Raw genomic sequence first — 21,377 nt, forward strand, 5'->3', positions numbered from 1 at the left:
AAAGGTGGTTAAAGGGCAGAAAAACGTATTTAATATTTTATAAAGAATAAAAATAAAGGCACTAAAGGGTTCCAAACCAAAAAAAATGACAAATACTTATGGAAATGCTATTTATAGTCAATGGATAATTGCATCCTATGTAGATATATGTATCAAAAGAGCTGGCTGTGCACTGTGGGTATATACAATTGTCAAATGTCAGAGAAATGCATTGCTCATAACACTGAAAAGATAAACTAACCCAAAGTAATCAAAAATCCATGAAAAATAGCTTATTGACACTGTATAGAGATTTTAACTTAAATCTAACATAGCTTTCATTAGGTAAAGTAGTATTCCCTTTTAAAACATTGTATTAAAATCCAAATACTGAGATAACTAAAAATCCCATAGAATATGTCAGGGCCACTTTCTTTTCATATAAATTTTTATTTAACAAAATCTGCATGCTTTCATATACAACAGGGATGTTATATCATGGAATTGCCAGATCAAAATAATTAATGTATGCATATCCTTACCTATTTTTATATGTTGAAGATTAGAAACCCTATTATTAGCTGTGGAGACAGAAGAATGGGCTGAGCCATGAGGAAAGCTTATACACACACTGAGACTGAGCACAAAAGAGTCATATGCTATCTTCAGGACCTCCCACTGCTGGATGACAGGATAGACTATCTGCCTGAATTCTTTTATTCCACGGGAGAAAAGCCAGGCTTACGGAGTCCAAGTGACTATGTTGAATGTAATTAATGTACAAAGTAAGCTTAAACCTAAAAACCCCAAATTTTATGTCATCTGATAAGTTGGCTTATGATCTGGAAGGGAAGAACATCACTCAGAGGAAACACATTCATTCTGTTCCAGGTCTGACATCTATGCCCTTCCCATTCAGATCTGTTGAAGTCCTTTAGAATATAATCCTTTTGGAAACAGGATCCTTACAGATATAGTCAGATGAAAATGGAATCATTAGTCCCCCTAACCTAGTAGGACAAGTGGCCTTACCAAAAGGTGAAATCAGGATACAGATTTAGAAAGAAGGGAGACAGTGAAGAGACACAGAAAGGAAGGTGGACACAGACTCTGAGTTACACCTCCACCTCCAACAGTCAAAGATGCCACCAGAAGTAGGAATATGCAATGAAGAACTCCTGCTTGTGAGTTTCAGAGGGACTGCCATCCAGCCAGCAATTTGACCTCCAGAATCGTAAGAAAAGAGATCTGAGTGGTTCTCAGTCACGAGATCTGTGTGGTTCTCAGTCACCCTCTTCATGGGGCATTTTTATGGGAGCTGCGGGAAAGCATGGATGCTCATGAAGAATAGCAGATGGGAAGTGAGAAGGCCTCAGACAGCAAGATTACATCGGTGCACATTTACAGGAAGCCTGGTAGGATGCTTCTCATCGTGTAGGTTTATTTCCATAATGAATTTATGATAGAGCTATGAATAATTTGCATTGGTATGGACTTTAAGGTCAATTTTGTTATATGTATATGTATTTCTGCTCTTGATTAAGGTATTGTGATTGTGTAGTTCATTTAAAAATATAGTGTATAATTAAAAAATATAGGTTAATAGATAATCATCGATAATAGTCAAGCTTGTAGTCATGTTAGTTAGATTTTCTAGATATATAGAGATATTTTAGTTAAATAGGCATTCTTCATATCTTTCAAAGACTACAGAATATGGCATTTAATGTTTTAATAACTTAGGGCTTTTCATGACAATGAGACACGTCTGCTCCTGGCAGAACCAATCTACTTCGAGAGGAAGATGGGCATCGAAGAGGCTCCTTATGGAGTTTGATAGCCATTTGGGCAAGAAACTGCTCTTGCCTGGACTGTTGCATAAACTGGACACACAGAACCCACAGAGAGAGGACTGCTGAACTTGCCTAAAGGTGAGATGATCCTTCGGGATTCCTGACTCATGAAAGAGTCTGCAAGACATTCTGCAGGACACAGCAGAAAGTCACTGAACTGCCTTTGAAATTTCCTGCTTCATGGAAATGTCTGCTGGGTACTATGGGCCTGTAGGCCAAAGATGGATGCCCCAACAGTACAAAAGAACTTCGGGTGACTGTTCAGGCAGCGAGATGTCTAGAGTTTTGGAAGTTGCTTATTTCTTGTTTACTTAGGTAGTATATCCTTCTGGAGTCTTTGATGGAGTTGAAGTATAAATAGTTATAGTTTTCCTAGTTATTATAAAAGATAAAGTAGATTTAAATATTGTAACTGTAATTCTTGCTTGATAACTGTTTTGCTATATGTAATTTTACTATGTTAAAGTGGAAGCCTTTCTTTTTTGTTAAAATGGAAAAAGGGGAAATGATGGAGGAGAGTCATCTGTCTATGTGTTACTTTCATTGGTTAATAAAGAAACTGCCTTGTCCCTTTAATAGGACAGAAAATTAGGTAGGCGGAATAGACAGAACAGAATGCTGGGAAGAAGGCAGTGAGGCAGACATCATAGCTCTCCTCTCCAAGATGGACGCAGGCTAAGATCCTTCCTGGTAAGACACCACCTCGTGGTGCTACACAGATTACTAAATATGGGTTAAAGCAAGATATGAGAATTAGCCAATAAGAGGCTACAGATAACGGGCCAGGCAGTGTTTAAATGAATACAGTTTCCGTGTGATTATTTTGGGTAAAGCTAGCCGGGTGGCGGGGAGCGGCCCGCCGTTCCTTCTACAAATTTAGACAGAGGGCCTACAATGTACCAGCACTTTCTAGATAGGATACACCTGTGGACAAACCTTGGCCACGAGGCAACAAAGAGACTCAAAGTTTAGACAGTACGTGAATGGTTTTGCTGTGAAAATTCAACTTTCCTACCTACTCTCTTTTCTTTAAAACAACAACAACAAAAACCATTTTATTAATTTTGTGGGGTGGACAGCTGACAGGCTTTTGTCAGGCTGGTGGCAAGGTTCTCGTGCTCCTTCCTTCTTTTCTTTTATTTCACCTTCTCAGAGAAAATTTCCAGAAAGTCAATGCCTTCACACGTGTATGTAACTTAAATACTTATTTGTATATCCTTGCAAATTATTTACTGCAACTTCCTTGTATGCCTGGCAGTGGAGACAGTTTGTAACTTTGATTGAAAGATGTTGCTCTGCTTCATAACTCTAAGCTTAAACCATCTCAAAACAGAGAAGACTGTCGAGATGTAAGAGATCCCCATATAAAGCAAAATTCTGTCTCCAGATCAGAAGCCCTCATCTGTCACTTACTGACAGCAGGTGAAGCAGGACCCTCTGGAGTTATCATTAAAACAATACCCTTAAGACATTATCCTTAGGAGCCATAATTGTAGCGGCCAGGGGGAAGTGTTTAATGTACTCATTGGGGTTATTACCATAAATACTTCTGACAATTTGTGGCTTATGTGTTTAGAAAACCAGTGGCTCTTTAGACAAATTGTTTTTTAGCATGGTGTTCTTAACCCATTTGGATGAACCTATTTTGTTACCCTTTCCCCAAAGCTAAATTAACGACTCTGTTTGGAGATGGCTGTGAGACTGGCAATGTGGGAGAGGGCAGACACTCTCCAGCTGTGACCTGGGTAGGACTAACACCATAAAAATGTGCAGTAGGACAGGTGCTGCCCACAGCACATAAGGGGTGACAACGCACACCTGTGCTGTTGATTGCTTTAATATCATAAACAGCACTGTAAAGAGAACGATCGAAAAGCTGAGGATATCAAAGGCTTTGAAACACTCAAAATTCAGTCTAATGGAGATTTCCGTGGGTTTCTCGAATGTTAGGAGACATCCAGGACCCTCTCCTGATGATTAAATCAGAGCCCCAGCATGGGCCATCAGGAGACATCACTTGCCTCCAGGCTTCACTGTGACACACTTCACAAGATGGAATCATTAAAAAAGAAAGTATCTGTGTTCTTCATGCCTGGAAAAAGAGACTAGACTCACTCAGCACACCTCCCTTAGGGACTCTGCACATCCCTGATAGACCTATATACTCATTTGTGCCCTTTACACAATGAATGAACACCACTTTGCGTGTCTACCGTGGTCGTGTAAGCTTTACTGCCGTGAGGTCAAGAGCAAGAAAAAGAAAGATGAGAATGTGGCTTTCAATACTGCTTTTAAAAACGGTAGTTTTCATATTCCACACCAATGTGAAGCATCTTTCCATTTATTTCCTTTTATCCAACCTCAATTCCTACCCCAATACAAAAGCATCAAAGCACAATGATGCCACATCTACCTCTCAGGAAACAGATCTTGGGAGCACCAGGGCCTGTGTGACAGAGTGAGAACTCTCAAAACCAAACCAATGAAACCCCAAAGGCTGGAAAATGGTTGAACTCATAACATCAAGCTAAGAATACAGATAAGTAACGGAATCTACAATGTGCTATATAAAGGAAGAATTCATAAATGCGGTGAATTGAAAATGTAAACCGAAACCTAAGAATTAGATCACAATTGACCGTGTTTAAAAGAAGCAAATGCCCTGAAAAATATTCTCCATTTTCTGATTGCATAAAAAATATGAGTTAAAGCAAACAAACAAACAAACACTAGGCTTTATGGAACATACCGGTAATCCCAGCACTTAAGAGATAGAGATAGTAGCAAAAGTTCAAGGCTACCCTGCTTTATATAGTGAGTTCCAGGCCAGAATGAGATCCTGCCTCAAAGAAAAAGGACCAGGGACATGTGAAAAAAAAAAGAAAGAAAGAAAGAAAGAAAGAGAGAGGGGGGGAATAGGGAGAGAGGGGGAAGGGAGGGAGGGTAGGAGGGAGGAAGGAAGGAAAGAAAGGAAAAGAAGGAAGGAAGGAAGGAAGGAAGGAAGGAAGGAAGGAAGGAAGGAAGGAAGGAAGGAAGGAAGGAAGGAAAAAAGAAAAATTGTCTGTAGTCATACTAGAAATACATAATTTTGTCAGAAGATGAGTGAATCAATGTATGAAAGTTAGTAAATCAATCAAATTGATAGAAAGTGAATCAAATTAGGCTCTAAGAAATTTCAACAGATTTTGTTCAACTCCGTGAGTTGTGTGAGGGCAGACCACATAGTTGGGTGGGGAACCTGGGGGAGGATCTATAAGGCATTGGGAAGAAAGATAATATGATCCCTGTATGAAATTCTCAAAAAAATTCATCAAGACCTTACTTTCAAAAAAGTCAAAACCACTCGTACTTCTATACTGGCATACGGCCTCAAGACTACAAGAGTTTTTACCTGCTTAGTTTTATTTTTTCCTGATTAATTTGATTTATAATTAATCAATTTGTCAACACCACTAGCATGTGTCCTTCCACGGGTGATTTCTGCACACACCTCTGGACCCACCACAGACAGCTATACGAAGCAAATGCTCTTAAAGTAAGGTGGCACTATCATCAGACTCTCCTTCTGGTGTCAACAACCACCAACGATGTCTTGCTGGAGGCGGAAACAGGAAGTGGAGCTGTGTAGTTTGACATTAAATTTGGTGCATGGAAGTTGAAAGCTTGCAATCCAGTCTTATGTTAAACAAAGGGGAAATTTAATTGTATCTTTTAGGTACAATGTCAACAATACAATTTTATCTCCTATGCTGGATACTCAAAAGAAACATACCATTGAATTTGCTAAGTCCACACGTTGGGTTTATTTTTGGGTTTTGGACAAATCTAGTAGAAAAAAAAATCATCTTGTTTGTTTGTTGTTGTTATTAGAAAAATCAAGACAATGAAATGTGTGTGTGTGTGTGTGTGTGTGTGTGTGTGTGTGTGTGTTTAAATCACACAGGTAAAATTAGTGCGGGATACTAATGTGTAAACATTGGTTTTTACCTTTTGAAGGGAAGACTCAATATCTAGCTGGGAAGCTTAGCTTACAGAAAATCCAATTTCACCAGAAACAATTTCATGTAGAAATTAACAGATTAGGTAATGGATAAAATGTTCAATAAAGTTCAGATTAACTTGGTCTTTATGAATAACACCTGCAGATTCCCTGCGATCACATATTCTTTTGATGGAGGAGAGTTATCTGTCTATGTTTCTTTCATTGGTTAATTAATAAAGAAAACTGCCTTGGCCCTTTAAGAACAGAAAATTAGGTAGGTGGAGTAGACAGAACAGAATTGTGGGAACAAGGAAGTAGAGTTGGAGAGACGCTTCAGGCAGTGACCATAGTGAGACTCCATGCTGCTCCTCTCCGAGATGGACGCAGGTTAAGATCTCTCCTGGTAAGCCACACCTCGTGGTGCTACCCAGATTATTAAATATGGGTTAAAGGAAGATGTGAGAATTAGCCAATAAGAGGCTGAAACTATGGGCCAGGCAGTATTTAAAAGAATACAGTTTCCGTGTAATTATTTCGGGTGTAAAGCTAGCCGGGGGCCGGGTGGCGGGACACAGCCCCGCCGCTTCACACTACATTCTTTCTCTCCAACCTAGAATGATTATTAGAACTGAGCTGTTGGTCAGGATGTCCATACATGGCCTCAGTCTTAACCGCAAGTGAGGAATGGAAACAGGTCCAGTAACCAAGACAGACTTATTCCCCTGAAAGTGAGGCCCAATTATGATATGGGATGCCCTTCTGTATGCTGTGAATATGTTGGGTGGTTGTTTGTTTGTTTGTTTGTTTAACCACTGGTTAATAAAGAAACTGCTTTGGCCTATGGTAGGGCCATATATATAGGTAGGCAGAAAAACTAAACTAAATGTAAGGAGAAAGAAGGCAGAGTCAGCTGCTAAAGGAGAAAGATGCCAGAATTATACTGGTAAACCACAGCCTTGTGCTGATACACAGATTAATAAAAATGGGTTAATGGAAGATGTAAGATCTAGTTAGAAATATGCCTAAGCTATTGGCCAAACAATGTTGCAACTAATATAGTTTCTGTGTGATTATTCAGGTCTAAGCAGTCAGAAAATGAAAGTACAGTCTCTGCACATTTAGTATCAAAAAGCAATGCTTCCTTGTTCTACGTGCCCCCTTTATTCCCCTGGATCACATTTGAAGCTTCCCTAACATATGGGCTCCAGTCATATTTTCAAATTTGTTTAGCTCAGTATTCAGGGCAATTCCAAAGGGCTAGTACTACTGAGGAAGCACCAAGAAGTTTGGCTGCACGAAAGGTAATGTGAAAGCAAAGACTAATTGAGAATATTTTCTCTAGAATCATCAGTGAAGTTCAAATCCCTTAAAGATGAGACCACGTACCAATATAAAAACACCCACAAAGCACTTAGCATTTTAATGCCAGTTCATTGCAGGACAAGGTTTAGAGTTAAAACATGGGACTAGGTACGACTCTTGGCCATAAGGTCGGTTTGCCTCCCGCCCCATGCTAAATACTAAGTTAAAAATATTCACATATGATTTAACTCTAATGCTTGCAAGATAAAAAGCTGCTGAATTGTAGCTTCTAAGTCAAACCATTCAAGATGAGATTCTTGTTTGATCCGTTTACCTGAAGGATAAAAATAACCTGCTTCTATAAGACCGTATGAAAAAGACAAGTGCCCTTTAAGGCCGGCAAAGGCACTGCATATACATGCAAACACACACACACACACACACACACACACACACAAAAGTGGCAGGAACAGAAATTATATGGAAAGCTGACCCTTGAGGCTGCCTGACAGAACCTTTGTTTAAGATCATGAGCATGCACGTCACGTCCTCATCCATTCACCCTGCCAGCTCCATCCGCACGGGCTGCCAGGAGATCTGCATGCAGGGGCCAGCTTGCCTCCGTCTCTCTGGACAGGCAGAGCCCAGGGTGTTCGGCACTCTGTAAACTGCGTTTTCCTTTACGCAGCAACGGAGCTGTCATCTATTGATATTCTCAGCTTGGTACCAAAGACAGCGTTCCTGCCCGGGATTCTGATGGAAACCCCAAACACTCCAGGTAACAAGCAAATGTCAAGTTGACCTTCCAGCCTCCATGCCGCACATAATTAAAACGATTAACCCACAAGAGGCGGTGACATTTCAGCAGCTAATTTTCATCCACACACTTCTTTTATTAAAGATACCACTTCCTTGCTTCATAATCCTTACGAATATTCATAAAAGTGAGGCATATTTTGATCATCCTTGCTGGGACAAAAGCAACATACGCACTTTAAGGTTATTAAGTGGAGATTAAAAGAGCAAAAGGTTGAATAAAAATCCAAATTTCTCCCTTTTATCTCATATTTAAATATAATTAGGCCGAAATAGAGAAGCACCTTAATATAGATTCGATTTCACCATGGGTGTGGTATGAGTGCCAAATGCCCTACCATTAAAATATTATTAATATTGGAGACTCAAATTAATAACATAAAGCAAGTTTCAATTGTGCCACCAACAGTGGTGTACAGCCTCTTGTTCTCACTTAGAGGCATGCTTTTCCTTTCGCATCAATTTATTTACCTAGTCTCTAGTCCAAAGCACCCGGAATTTTGACACTCCAATTCTCTTACTTCTGCTCTGGTTTTATTATTGCACCATAAATCACTTAAGTGCAGTTTATATTTTAAAATAGTCAAGCAAAATAGTTGATGCCCAGTATACTATTAAAGTCACTAGCAAAGTCCGGCCGTGCCATTCTGCTCAGAATTGCCCAAAGCTAACCGGAGGTTGGGAATTTGTTATTATTTTTTTCCTATTTCATATACTCAACTAGTCACATGATATTATTTCCATTGAGAATCATTTTTTTTTTACAGAATCTTAGTCGCTGCTCTTAGTTTTTTCTACTCTCTATTTATTGAGAAGACACAATCAATTTCTAGGGAATCAACATTTCTCAGAGCAATACTAACAATCACACACGGAACACATGCCATCGATGGATCCATTTGCCTTCTGTTTGTAAAGGATGCTTCCTTATTGTAAGCAAGCCGCACCAGAAATAAATGTGAAGAGGCATCCCTTTCCTAATATCTGCAAACTCATATATGGTCAAACGATTCAGTCAATGAGATGAAATCGGAGTTATACTAGCTGCGATGACGTACTGCATGACTTGTATTAATGGGCACCAGCATTCTTCAGTTCCTTCATTAATACATTATCAGAATTACATTCATCTACCTCACAGGACTATTATGAGACATAATTACTTTCTTGAGAAACCCGAATCACAGATGGAAAATATTGCATCTGCCCAGCACTATCTCAGTGATGCTCTTCTTTATTACCAGGGAGAAAGCAAGCAAGTACCACCTCTTCCCCAGCTGGCTTCCTTAATCTCTCACACGTGCAATTAAGCATTAAAACTTCGTGCCCAGGAAACACATTTTGCAGCCACTAAAGGAACAGTGATTTTTTTTTTTTCAAAACACATAAACCTCTGGCTCTAGCTTCATTAGAACCTCAACATGCATAAACTCGAGATCACATCGCGTCTTACTGGGAAAGGGTAGGCCTTACTGCACATAAATAATCACAGCTCTGGCTGCAGTCCAAGGTGCAAGTACTTTCCTCTGCTGTCTCAGCAATTCTCCTGATGTCAAAGACACATTAAAATAAATGGAAACCATATGTCTCCTCAGCAGAACACCGGCGCTCTTACAACCAAGAGGGCAATGCAATTCATTACCACTACTGGAGAAATATTTGGGGGACACGGACTATCTCAGTGTAAAATGAATGCACGAGGCGTTCTCCCACAATGAACGAAGGAGGCATTTGCTATTCTGCAGCTCTGCTAACCTGCTATACTGTGTTTTACATTTTTTTCAATACCACCATAAGCCGCTCCGGTTAGAAGGATTAAACAGCATTTCCCACCTGCTCAATGACTTCCTGAACAGGTTCTCATCTGCTCCAACAATATAGCCCTGTCAAGCCCTAGACATCATAATAATCCAGGTCCTAACAGTGCTTAAAAGCAACGAACACAGCACAACAAATCTCCACTGCAATAAAAGAAAGAAAATTCTTCTGAGATCACTTGGAATTTATTCTGGAGTGCCAGACCGCCGAGTCAAAGACCAGACCCCCGAGCTTTGAACTCTGTCAGGAATGATGAAAAATGAAAACAGGATTCAAAAATAAAAAATCTCCTCAGACCTAAAAGAGCCCTTGCTACATGTACTCCAAATTAAAATGGAAATCACTTTCAAGAGCATAATAGAAGGATACTAATCAGTGGGATTCTGCTGGCTACATATGTCACGAAATTCTGAAGGATGCTGAGAAGCTGAAGAGTTAAAGCTCGGAGTACAAGGGCAGCTGGGGGGACAGCTGGGGCGGCTGGCCTACCTTCTGCTTCCTGGTTGGCAGCGAGGGATGGGGGCCAGGTTTCAAACATCCAAAACAACAACATTGACTTTTCTATAAGAGTGTGTGTGTGTGTGTGTGTGTGTGTGTGTGTGTATGTGTTATTGAGCTTGTGGTTCCAGTTTTCATAATTCCCCATAACTATTATGGTTGAATGTTTACGTTGTTCAAAAGTTCACTTCTTGAAACCCTAACATTTAGCGTTACAGTATTCTGTGATGTGAATGAGAGATGTGCCAGGGGCTCAAATGTTAGGATACCTGTCCCCATCTGAAAGTGCTGTTTTGAAAGGTGGGTACTGTGGAATCTTCAGTGGGCGGGGTCTTACTGGTTGGTGTCAGGCACTCTGGGTAGGCTTTGGGATTTGATAATCAGGGCCCAGTTCCTGCTGTCCTCTGCTTGTTGTTCCATCAAGATGTGAGGAAGTGAGAAGACTCAGCTTCAGAGCCCTGCCACCATGGAGTCCCTGCCACCATCCCTTAGCCTCTGTGATGAAGTACACTCTCCACTGCAAGTTATAATACCCTCCTCCTGAGTCTCTATCACTAGGCATTTTCTCAGCAACAAGCAAAGAGTGTGTGTGTGTGTGTGTGTGTGTGTGTGTGTGTGAAAAAGGGTGAGATGGTCACCTTTGCAAGGTCAGCAGGTAGGTGTGTCTCCCTAACTAGCAAGATTAGTGCTCTTCTAGAAAAAAACCAAGCGAGACCCTTGCTCCTAGCACAGTATCTTCATAGCAAAAAGGTGGCAACTATGAAACCCTCACGGGACACCATATCTGCTGATAGTATGCCAGCTTCTCAGTTCCTACACCTGGGAGGAATAAATTTCTGTAACCCAAGTCACAATGTTTTGTTACAGCAAGGACAAAGACTCACCCTTTAAAGCCAGGAGTGAAAGAATTTATTGAGCATGGGGTTTGACACAGAGTTTTACCATCCAATAGCAAAAACAAAACAAAAACACAAACAAACAAACACCTCATAAACAGCAGCGAAAAACAAAGCCTGTGCCCCTCCTTTGGCCATTACGGACAAGAACATAAGGCGGTGGGAGGCACCTCACTCAGTGTGGGACCTGTGGAAACAGCAGAGGGCGGGGCAAGAGGGAGCACTTGGTAAGTACAACTTTTAAACTACACTACAGGAACAGATGACAGCACAATGAACAAAATCACCAGCACCAGAATCCTCTAAACCGCTTCGCCTTACTTTCAGACAAAAATGAGCTCCACCAGCTCTGAATGGGGTCCTCGTGGCCAACGTCTTCCTTCCTCATTAATCTCCAGCCGGTTTACCTACTTCCCAGCGTAATTTGCCAAAGGGAGAAAAAGCCTGTGTTGAAGAGAGGACGCATTGTCCTCATGGCTCCAGGGCACACATAACTTTACATTAACAACCCATTTGAAAGATGCTATATTTTACATATCAGAAGATCAAACATAACAAAACCAACCTGGGCTCTAAACAATCCATCGGTAATGAGCTTGCAAGTCCATCTCTCTGAAGCAAGGAGCTGGTAGCATGGAGAGTTACTTGAATGGAAATGATTTTGAAAGCAAAACCCTGCAGATAACATATCACTAATTGGTATTGACCTCCAGCAAAAACATGACTGACGTTCCTGCCTTTAGCAGTCCATTAGCGATGGGGTTTTTTGAAATGATTTTTGCCTCTTGCTATTTAAATTGTCATCTGTGTCTTAGAGCAGAGACTGCCATGTTAAAAAAAAAATCATGCTGCTTAAAAATATGCTAATGCCCTATGAAATTTTAGGAGATTAAGACATATGTTTTCTTGTTTATGAGACAAACATGAGACCTAGTACTTGAGACAGAGCAGATAAATAAGCAGTGTGAAATGGTTTGAGAGCATCATCCAATGAAGCAGTGTAGTCAAGAATGGAAGTTGAGGGTCGGTGGTTTTTTGTTTTATTTTTTTTTTCTGGGACTGACTTTATTCTACAACTAAAACATTGTCTGAGACTGGAAAATAGGACAGGGGAAAAGGGCTCTCTTAGCATTCCTGAGGCCCTGGGTTCAATGCCTAGCATCATCATAAATATCCTATTAATATTTAAAGGATAAGGATCAAAAATCAAGATTCCTGGCTCAAGAACAAAGGGCCACATTACAGGAGCACCTTGGGATCCTTGTTTCTCCCACTCCAGCACCAGAAGTTCTACTTGGCAGGGGCCAAATAGATTCTAGATAGACAGCAGGTTTGAAGTGAATCACAGGTGCAGCAAGCTTAGGGGCTGGCATAACAAGCAGTGAGCAAGCCTGTTCTGTCTTAATGGAAGGCAGGACCTCAGACCTCAGGGTTGTTTAGAACAATCCTGATGTGGAAATTTGAAGGAGGTCAGGAAAGTATAGGTATTTTATTTTCAGAAAGACATATAAAAGTGCAAAAAAACCGAGGCTCTCTGGTCAGAGGAACACAGGCTTTTCCTGCAGAACATCTGAGTTTGATTCCCAGCCCAAATTTACAACGCTAACTCCACCTACATGGCAGAGAGCATCTGTAACACCAATTCCAAGGGATCCAATGCTGTCTTTTGGCCTCTTCTGGCACCACATTTATGCATGGTACATATATACACATAGAAGACTCCATCACATCAAAAATAAAAAAGGAAAAGCTCTAAAAAGAACTTTTCAAAAATGTAAGAAACTCATAAGAAAGTATGTCCCAGCACTATTTTGATTATTTTATCCATTCAGACACCCCAAACATTTAAAATAAGGTTTGCATTCAGGAGATATTTAATGTATATTTGTTGACTCAATGGATGACATTAAAACACTTTTAAAAATTACTTCATAATAGAAGATCAGAATAATAAATAATAGAACAATCTGAAATTTCTGTGGAATCTCTCTCTTTAATCCTACCCTCTCTTTTTCTCTAGCATGCAACAAATTTCACAGAGAACAAATTTGAAGAATAAACTTCCTTGTCGTATTATTCATATTCTCAAAGAGATGCATGATGGTTTTTAGATTTCCTAGAAAATTAAGAAGGAATGAAACTTTCCTGAGTCACATTATTCTCCCCCAAATCAAATGCCTGCTGGAATTTCCAAAGCTAGCACCATTTGAGAACATGACTCAATGCATACTGAGACTGCAGTTTTAAGGCCACTTTCTCTACTGCTCACTACTACAATTCTCACAGAATGACGATTACAGAAGCACATCTCGAATGCAGCCATCAAGGAGCTTCTGATGTGAAAGAAGTATTCGGAGTACGTAAAGAAACAATCTTCCCGGCGGGGCAGAAAATCTACCGACTACAAACTCTCCCAAAGAATGCTTAACGAAGTGTTTTATGCTGATGAACTGCAGGGTTTCCCCCTATAGTCTTTAAAAGGTGCCCAGATGTTTTGCTTTGCACTCATACTGAAGGGGATCAGTCCCAAAGACCTCTACAATGACTTCTGCAGCTCCACAGAGCTGAATTACCCACAGCTCTGCTCTTATATCTAAGAGGTCATAGGCCACTTATCAAATACCACTTGATGCACAGAAGCCATCTCAGAGGCTCTAGGATGGCTGTCTATGCTATTTGCCATGTCATATGGAGTATCAGTCAGAAGAACACATTTTTTTCTCAAAGCTAAATGTAACTTCAAGCTTTGTCTAAAAAGAAATAAGAAATAAAGAAAAAAAGAAAGGAAGGAAAAGGAAAGAAAGAAAGAAAGAAAGAAAGAAAGAAAGAAAGAAGGAAGGAAGGAAGGAAGGAAGATAAAAGAAAAGTGGAGTTGAAAGATGTTTCCTTCTACATGTTAGGAGTTTATGTTACTTGGAACAGAAGTAAGAAAACGGGCAGATAACGACAGGCACATTTCATAAAGCATGATTCAACCTTTGTATTTTTAAATAGCATCAGTTCCAAACAATTTTCTTTCTCCTTTAATCATTTGACACAGCTGAACTTCCACACTGGTTTTCAGCAGTCTGGTTCCCAGTTCCTCCACGTTCCTCTTAGGAGCATGGTCTAGGGCCCATCAGCAGTGACTATAGGAGCAGCACTTTCTTGCCTGAGACCCACTCACTAACCAAAGGCCACTTGGACTCAAGACTTGGGCAAAAGAGAAACGGGAGAAGTGAAATGAATGTAGGCTGACCTGCCTTGGTCCTCAGGCTATTGGTCTTTGATTCTCAGCAAAAACAATGTTCATTTTTTAAAAATATTTAATATGTGAGTAATCCTGGGGAAATGCAAGGATCATTACTGTTCGTAGAGATGATGCATTTCATTATGTCATTCAAAAGGGGTTCTTCTTGGTGTTTAGTAAGATGCTGGAATTGAGGATGGCTGGCAGATCCTTGGAGCTCAAGAACTCTTCCCAGATGAGGGAAAGTCTGAGTGATGACAATCCAGGGTACCAGGATAACTCACCGATACTCGGGAACGACTCACAGTGTCAATACCGTGTGATATGGCTTATACCCCTGTGCAGCTCCTCACCCAATGCTTTTTTTTTATACCGTATACATCACATCAAGACGCTGTGTGATGGCCAGGCACTGTAATGATGGAGGCATGCAGCAGCAGGAATGTGGAGTGCAGAGGAGGTAACAGTGGGGGAAGGGAAAGTTAGCATGGGCTTAAGTATTGGCCTAGCAATCTTTTCCTTGGGTGCTTGCCACAGGCCTGAGTCGACTCTGCACTTCATTAGAATGAACTCATTGAGTTCTAGGCAATGTGATCATCGTTTAAACAGGAAGGACAGGATGGGGATAACAACTTTATAAAGGAAACTAAGGTTCAGTAAGGTGAAGTCAAATTACCAAATCGGCACCACAGCCTCCTTGTTTAAGCACACTAGTCCTTTGCTGACGTCGTGGATGTTGACTCGCTGGCTTGGTTCTGGGATGATCTAATGTTCTTTCCTCTTGCTTGTACCTCATGAATGTGAGAGCCCCCCCTACACCCACATTCTAGAACTACGGAATGATCATCATGCTAAATAATTACGAAAACAATAGACAAAGCAAGCTGCCTGATTCTTAGAGGTGTAAGTTGAAAGCCACTGGGAGCTTCTGCTGAGTTATCAGACCCCTGGAGGCCTGAGCTATAAAGCCAAATGACCCAGACTCTGAATCAGAAACAGGTTCGCTGTGACCTTAGCTCAGTTCCTTCAGGCCTAGTCCTTTTGTGAACTCTGCTAGGCCTTCTAGGAGGATGGAATGGTGATAGACGTGGACTTTAGAACAAAACCATTTAGCTCATATCCTGAATATAGTATTTACTTACTGAATGGTGTCGAACACACTGCTTAATTCATTCACAGCTTTTATAATACCATAAAATGCAGTTACAAGGAAGAAACTCATATCTGTAAAGCATTGGACCATGTTTGGCACATAGTAAGTACTGTGAAAGTATCTGTTAAATAAAAACAAAGAAGTCCATAAGCTGTTTATGTAATTTAAAGCTGCAGCATTCCTGACTCTAAACCGTCAATATGTTAATTATGTATTGGTAGTAATTAGCCTTGCAGGACAGTGACTTGGTAATTAAAATGCTTTATTTGGTGGTTTTATTTTTAACATTTTTTCGTAGTATATATTAATGAATTTCATTATGACGTCTCCACATGTGTCCATAAGTGCATTGTAATAAGTATAACTTTGTTTTCTCCCTCCGCTCCCACAAATCCCTTCCTCTTCTTTGCTGGCTCTCTTCCTCCTAGTTTCTTTTCTTTTTTCTTTTTGTAACCAATTAATTTCCCTAGGGTTGCTTACAATAGCATGGAAGAGTTTGTTTACGCCAGTGTGGGCACTTTACCAATCAATGCCTATGCTACTACAGAAAATGTCTCAGCTTTCTCTGTTAACCCTTGATGTATACATCCTCATGGAGGGGTGGGGTCCATGAGTCCCTCCCCTGCTTCCATGATGTGGTGTTGATAGATCATATCCCGTATTTGGTCCTTTTGAAACATGTGATATCCTGGAATTTAAAAACACTTCTTTTAACTCTTTTTTTAAATGATATATTATTATTTTTATTGTGCAATGTTGGTGTTTTGTCTATGTGTATTTCTATGTGAGACTGTCAGATCCCTTGGAACTGGAGTGACAGACTGTTGTGAGCTGCCATGTGGATGCTAGCAATTGAACCAGAGTCCTCTGGAAGAGCAGTCAGTGCTATTAACTGCCCCAATCCTCTTTTAGTTCTTTTATTTGGTCTTGTTTTTTGTTTCTTTTCTGGTTTTTTTTTTTTTTTTTTTTTTTTTTTTTTTGAGACAGAGTTTCTCTGTGTATCAGCCCTAGATGTCCTGGAACGAGTTCTCTAGATCAGGCTGGACTCGAACTCACATTGATCTGCCTGCTTCTGCCTCCCAAGTACTGGGATTAAAGGCATGCGCCACTATTGCCCTTATATAAGACATAATGGAGACTAAGTAACGGATGTGCGGACAAGAACAGCAGCACCTCCGTATCTGGGGATGAATTTTAAGATACTCATCAGATGCCTGAACCTACCCGTACGGATTGCTGTGGCCAAACACCCAACAAGACCAATGTAAGGGAAGCAGCATATAGTTAGGCTCACAGTTCAAGAGGCTTCCCTCCGTCATGCCAGAGAAGTTCAAGCAGTTGTGGAGGTAGAAGCATCCAACTGGCTGGAACCCTAACACTGAGGCTGTAAGGGAGAAGAAAGCAGGGAAGCAGGTACTCAGCCGGCTGTACCTTTCTGATTCAGTCTGAGACCCCAGTCATTGATGGAGCTGCCTATATTCAGGTCAGGTCCCTCCTCCTCATTTAAGCTTTACTGGAAACAGCCTCAAAGACACACCTGCTTACGTGTTTCACAGATGACGAAAAGCCAGTCAAGCTGACAGGGAAGGCAAGCCATGGCTTCAGTACCGAACCTTCGAGGTGCCTTTTAGCCTGGCCACATGCTAACAAAATTAATCTGCCCTCCGATGGGTTATGCCGCCGTGTCTCTCCTGCTTCATTCCTCTAGGGGCTTAGATGAACAAACACACTGCAATCTATGACAGACAAACTGATGACCATGCTGGTTACTAAGTGCCTGACTAGCAGGTGCATAGACAGCAGGGGCACACTGGGAAAACTGGATCATTAATGCCCCAGGCAAGCCAGCAGGATGGTGAGAGGCTCTATCACGCTTGGCCGAATGATGTACGGTTTAAAACTTATAAAGCTCGGTTTTGGAATTTTGCATTTTAGTATTTTGGGGGGCCCTTTTTGAGCTCAGGCCATTGAAATTGCAAAGGTCAAATCATGGATAAAGGAGACCACTATGTAAAATTATCAAAGAAGAGAATTAATAAAAATTATATATAAAAAGGGTGTGTAGAGTCCTTCAGAGTGATGTTCATAACTGACTTTCGTGGTTGTTACGAAGTTGCATTTGTTTGCTGAACTGTCCATATTTTAAGGTAGTCAGCTCACTGTGCAGTCATTATCCACCTAAGGGAGGAAAAGGGCACCTAAATCCTTGTGATGGTGTTTGAGGAGATCTGTGTCATTCCAGCTGGCCTCTTATCTTTTCCATCTATTTGAGGATTTTAATTTGTTTTTAAGTATGAGCTGATACACTTCAAAGTGTTAAAAGGGAAGAAGTGAAGGAGGGAGAGGAAGGAAGAGAAGAGATGCTACTATAATTGACAAACATATGTAAGAACCAAGCCATGTTCTCAGACTGTATCTATGAATAGCAGACAAAAGAGACATTTGGTCTAAGAAAGCAATGTCTCTGTGGGGGAGGAAATGGAGCCAGAGCGGGTCTTGTCTAAAGTCACACACCAGGCTAGTAAGACAGGTTCAGCATCACCCAGCGTCACAGCTGTGCCCTCCCATCTCCCTGTTGACTGCTGCTTCTTAGGTGCCAGTCAGGACGTCAGCATTCTCGGATTTGTGCTTTTATTGCTGCAGGCTGTAGTGACTCTTGCTTAATAATTTAGAACGATAGTACTTATGGGACTTTTATTTTGATTTATCCTTTTAAAACGACTAGACTTACATTCATGCGTCAATCTAACCACCCAACCATCCATCCACCTATCCACCCACCCATCTACCCACCTATTCATCCACCCATCCATCCACCCATCCATCCACCCCTCCATCCACCTATCTAGCCATCCATCCCTCCCTCCTTCTGTGTCTTCTCTCACCTGTGTACCTCACCATTCATTCTGGGGCCACATCATACATCTATGAAGACAGCAAATTCCCCTCTCATAGATGCACACATTCTCGCTCTCCTATGTGTGGATTATTATTTTAACTAGGCAAAGATGTGTTACATTTGTGTATGCTGTGGAATATTACTCTAACTGTGTAAAGGTGTGTGACTTCTACTTATGCTGCATTCCTTTAATTATGTAAAGGTGTGTTTCATCTTGCCTGCCTAAGGAACTTCACTGATCTAATAGAAAATTGAATGACCAATAGGTAGTCAAGAAAAGGGTAGGCAGTGAGAGGGAACAAATGGCAGGAGATATCTAGGCTCCAGCGGAGGAATGAGAAGAGAAGGAGGCGGAGAGAATGAGGGAGATGCCCGGGGCCTGAAGGCAGGCAGCCATCAGCCAGCCAGACATGAAAAGAAGCGAAAGAAAGACACACAGAAGGAAAGAAAAGCAAAAGGCCCCGAGGCAAAGGGTAGAAAAAGAGAAACAGGATAATTTAAGTTCAAAGAGCTAGCCAGAAATGAACTTAAGACCGGTCAAGCATTCAAAACTAATAATAAGCCTCCATGTCAGGATTTGGAAGCTGGTTAGTGTCCTAAAAGAAAAACCCTGGTACATACTTACAGTGAATCCTGTCCGTTCTTAGTGCCATACACCTTGAATCCTGTGCCTTTCATTTGTGTGTCTGAGATACTGTGTAGCTCTGTTTGGCCTAGCAGAACGCACTACATAATACACTGACCTTAAACTCACAGAAATCTGCCTTCTAAGTGCTGGGATTAAAGGTGCACACCATGCCTAGCAGAGCTTCCTTACTTTTATTTGGTGTGTGTGAATGATGCTTTGCCTGCATGTGTGTTTGTGTAGTAGATGTATGCTTGTTACACTCATCTATCAGGTGACAGCATCAGATCTCCCAGAACTGGAGTTACGGATGTGAGCCTCCATGTGGAAGCTGGGAACCACACCTGGGTCCTCTGGAAGAGCGACATTATACTTAACTGCTGAACCATCTTTGTGGTTTTTTTTGTTGGTAACTGTGCTATCTAAAAAAAATAAATAAATAAATACCCCAAAATACATAAGGAAGTGCTAACCCTACTTTATTCTTAAAAGCAGAAGGCTGTGTTTAGATACTGTATTAGATTACAAATATGCAGGCAGGTTTCAGTATTGTTGCCGTTCATTTTAGTGTTCACTGGTAGACACCAGACATTTGAACAAGGCAAAGAAGCAAAATGACTGAGAGATGAAAGTGTTAGGACCAGAGGCTCACGGGACCTGAATTCTTAGATTACATAGAAAAAAATAGCTCGTTATTTGATAATTCATTATTTGCTGGGTATTTACAGAACGTGGCCACCAAGAAAGAATGGCGATTGTGGTGGTTTGAATGAGAAATGTCCCTCACAGACTCCAGTATTTGAGCACTTGGTGCCCAGTTGGTGGCACTGTTGAAGGAGGTTTAAGAGGCATGGACTTATTGCAGAAAGTATGGCAAAGGAGGTGTACTCTGAGAGCAAAGCCTCAAGTCGTTTTCATTCACTTCCTATGTTTCATGCCTGTGTTCAGATGTGAGCTCTCAGCTTTTTCCCCTGCCGCCATGCCTCTTTCCTGCTGTCATGCTTCCAACCCAGAACGGACTTTTATCCATAAGCCAAAAAAGCTCTTTCCTAAGTCACCTTGGTTACAGTTGTCACAACAACCGAAAAGTAACTGACAACCGAAAAGTAACTGATACACTGACAGTAAATTTCTTCCCCTGAACATCAGATATTTTTGCTAGAGGTAAAAATATACGGATGAGCCAAGTTCATGAATAGAAAGCTGATTAGGAGTATACAGAGGTGTTAGATGCTTACAAGGAATTGCTGAACTTCATGAGAAATGAACGTTATTAAGAAATCAAGTGTGGTGACTCACACGTGTAATTTCAGTACGTGAGAGGTAGAGACAAGAGAATTATAAAATAATTAAAATAATGACGAAAGAGAGCTTTCTCCCTTATAACTAGAAAATAATAAAAATAAATTAATAAAAATAATACAATAAATAAATTAATAATAAAATATAAATAATAAAAAATGCATTTATCACCAGTTGTGGCATGAACATAGAGGAGTCTGTTGCTGCATTACTAATTGGTATATTATTGTTACTATAAGAAATATTTTCTGTCTTTACCATTAACCTTAGCAATTTTTATCTGTTTTAAAGAAATAGTTCTAACCTAAGAATTAATATTCATAAAAAATGTAAATTTTATATGTAAATATGTTCATTATTTGTCTGTGCCCAATAATGGCAAATTAGAAACCATCTAAATAATCACTGCTACAGAAATATGTGTGTGGATATGTGTATCTGCTTAACACATAGAGATTTTTTTTTGCAGCCTATAAAACCAATAAGACTTTGCAGATGTTATAACCATATTATTAAAAGAATCTTCTCTCATGTTCAGTCAAAACAAAGGGCAAATGAGAAAAAGTGTTGAATAATACATAACAATTATATAATAATGCATATTTTAAAATTCAAAGACAATAAATTTTAATGTTAATGTTGCTTGTCTTGGAGTGATACAGTCATACTTTCAAAACAGTCTGTTCCATTGTATCGTACCAACTTTCCAAGCAGTGAATATCACAAAATGCAAATTTACCAAGCCTTCATTTCTCTAGTTTGTATGTTAAGAAAGACTTCTGTAGTTTTGGGGATTGCGAACAATACAGTTTAATGCACTCATGAAATGGCAGGACGACAAATGAGTCATCTGATACCCAGACACTCGTGACCATATGCTTTACGTTTTCAAAATCCCATTAAGCATAAGCACCGGCACTTACTCATGGAATCCATCAGCTATTCTCAAGAACGGAAACCACTTAATAATAGTTATGAAAGTGCCATTGCCTTCCTGTCCCAATCACAGCCAGTCGTGAGCACTA

The 21,377-nt window shown here is 40.4% G+C and overlaps 1 protein-coding gene across 2 annotated transcripts in view; it reads right to left on the reverse strand.

Moving 5' to 3' along the window:
- The window catches only part of Csrnp3 (cysteine and serine rich nuclear protein 3), a 77,271-nt gene that overhangs the window by 17,770 nt on the left and 38,124 nt on the right, over positions 1-21,377 (reverse strand). The window lies entirely within an intron of this gene.

Source organism: Arvicola amphibius, chromosome 7 (assembly GCF_903992535.2).
Source record: "Arvicola amphibius chromosome 7, mArvAmp1.2, whole genome shotgun sequence".
NCBI classification, from domain to species: Eukaryota; Metazoa; Chordata; class Mammalia; order Rodentia; family Cricetidae; genus Arvicola; species Arvicola amphibius.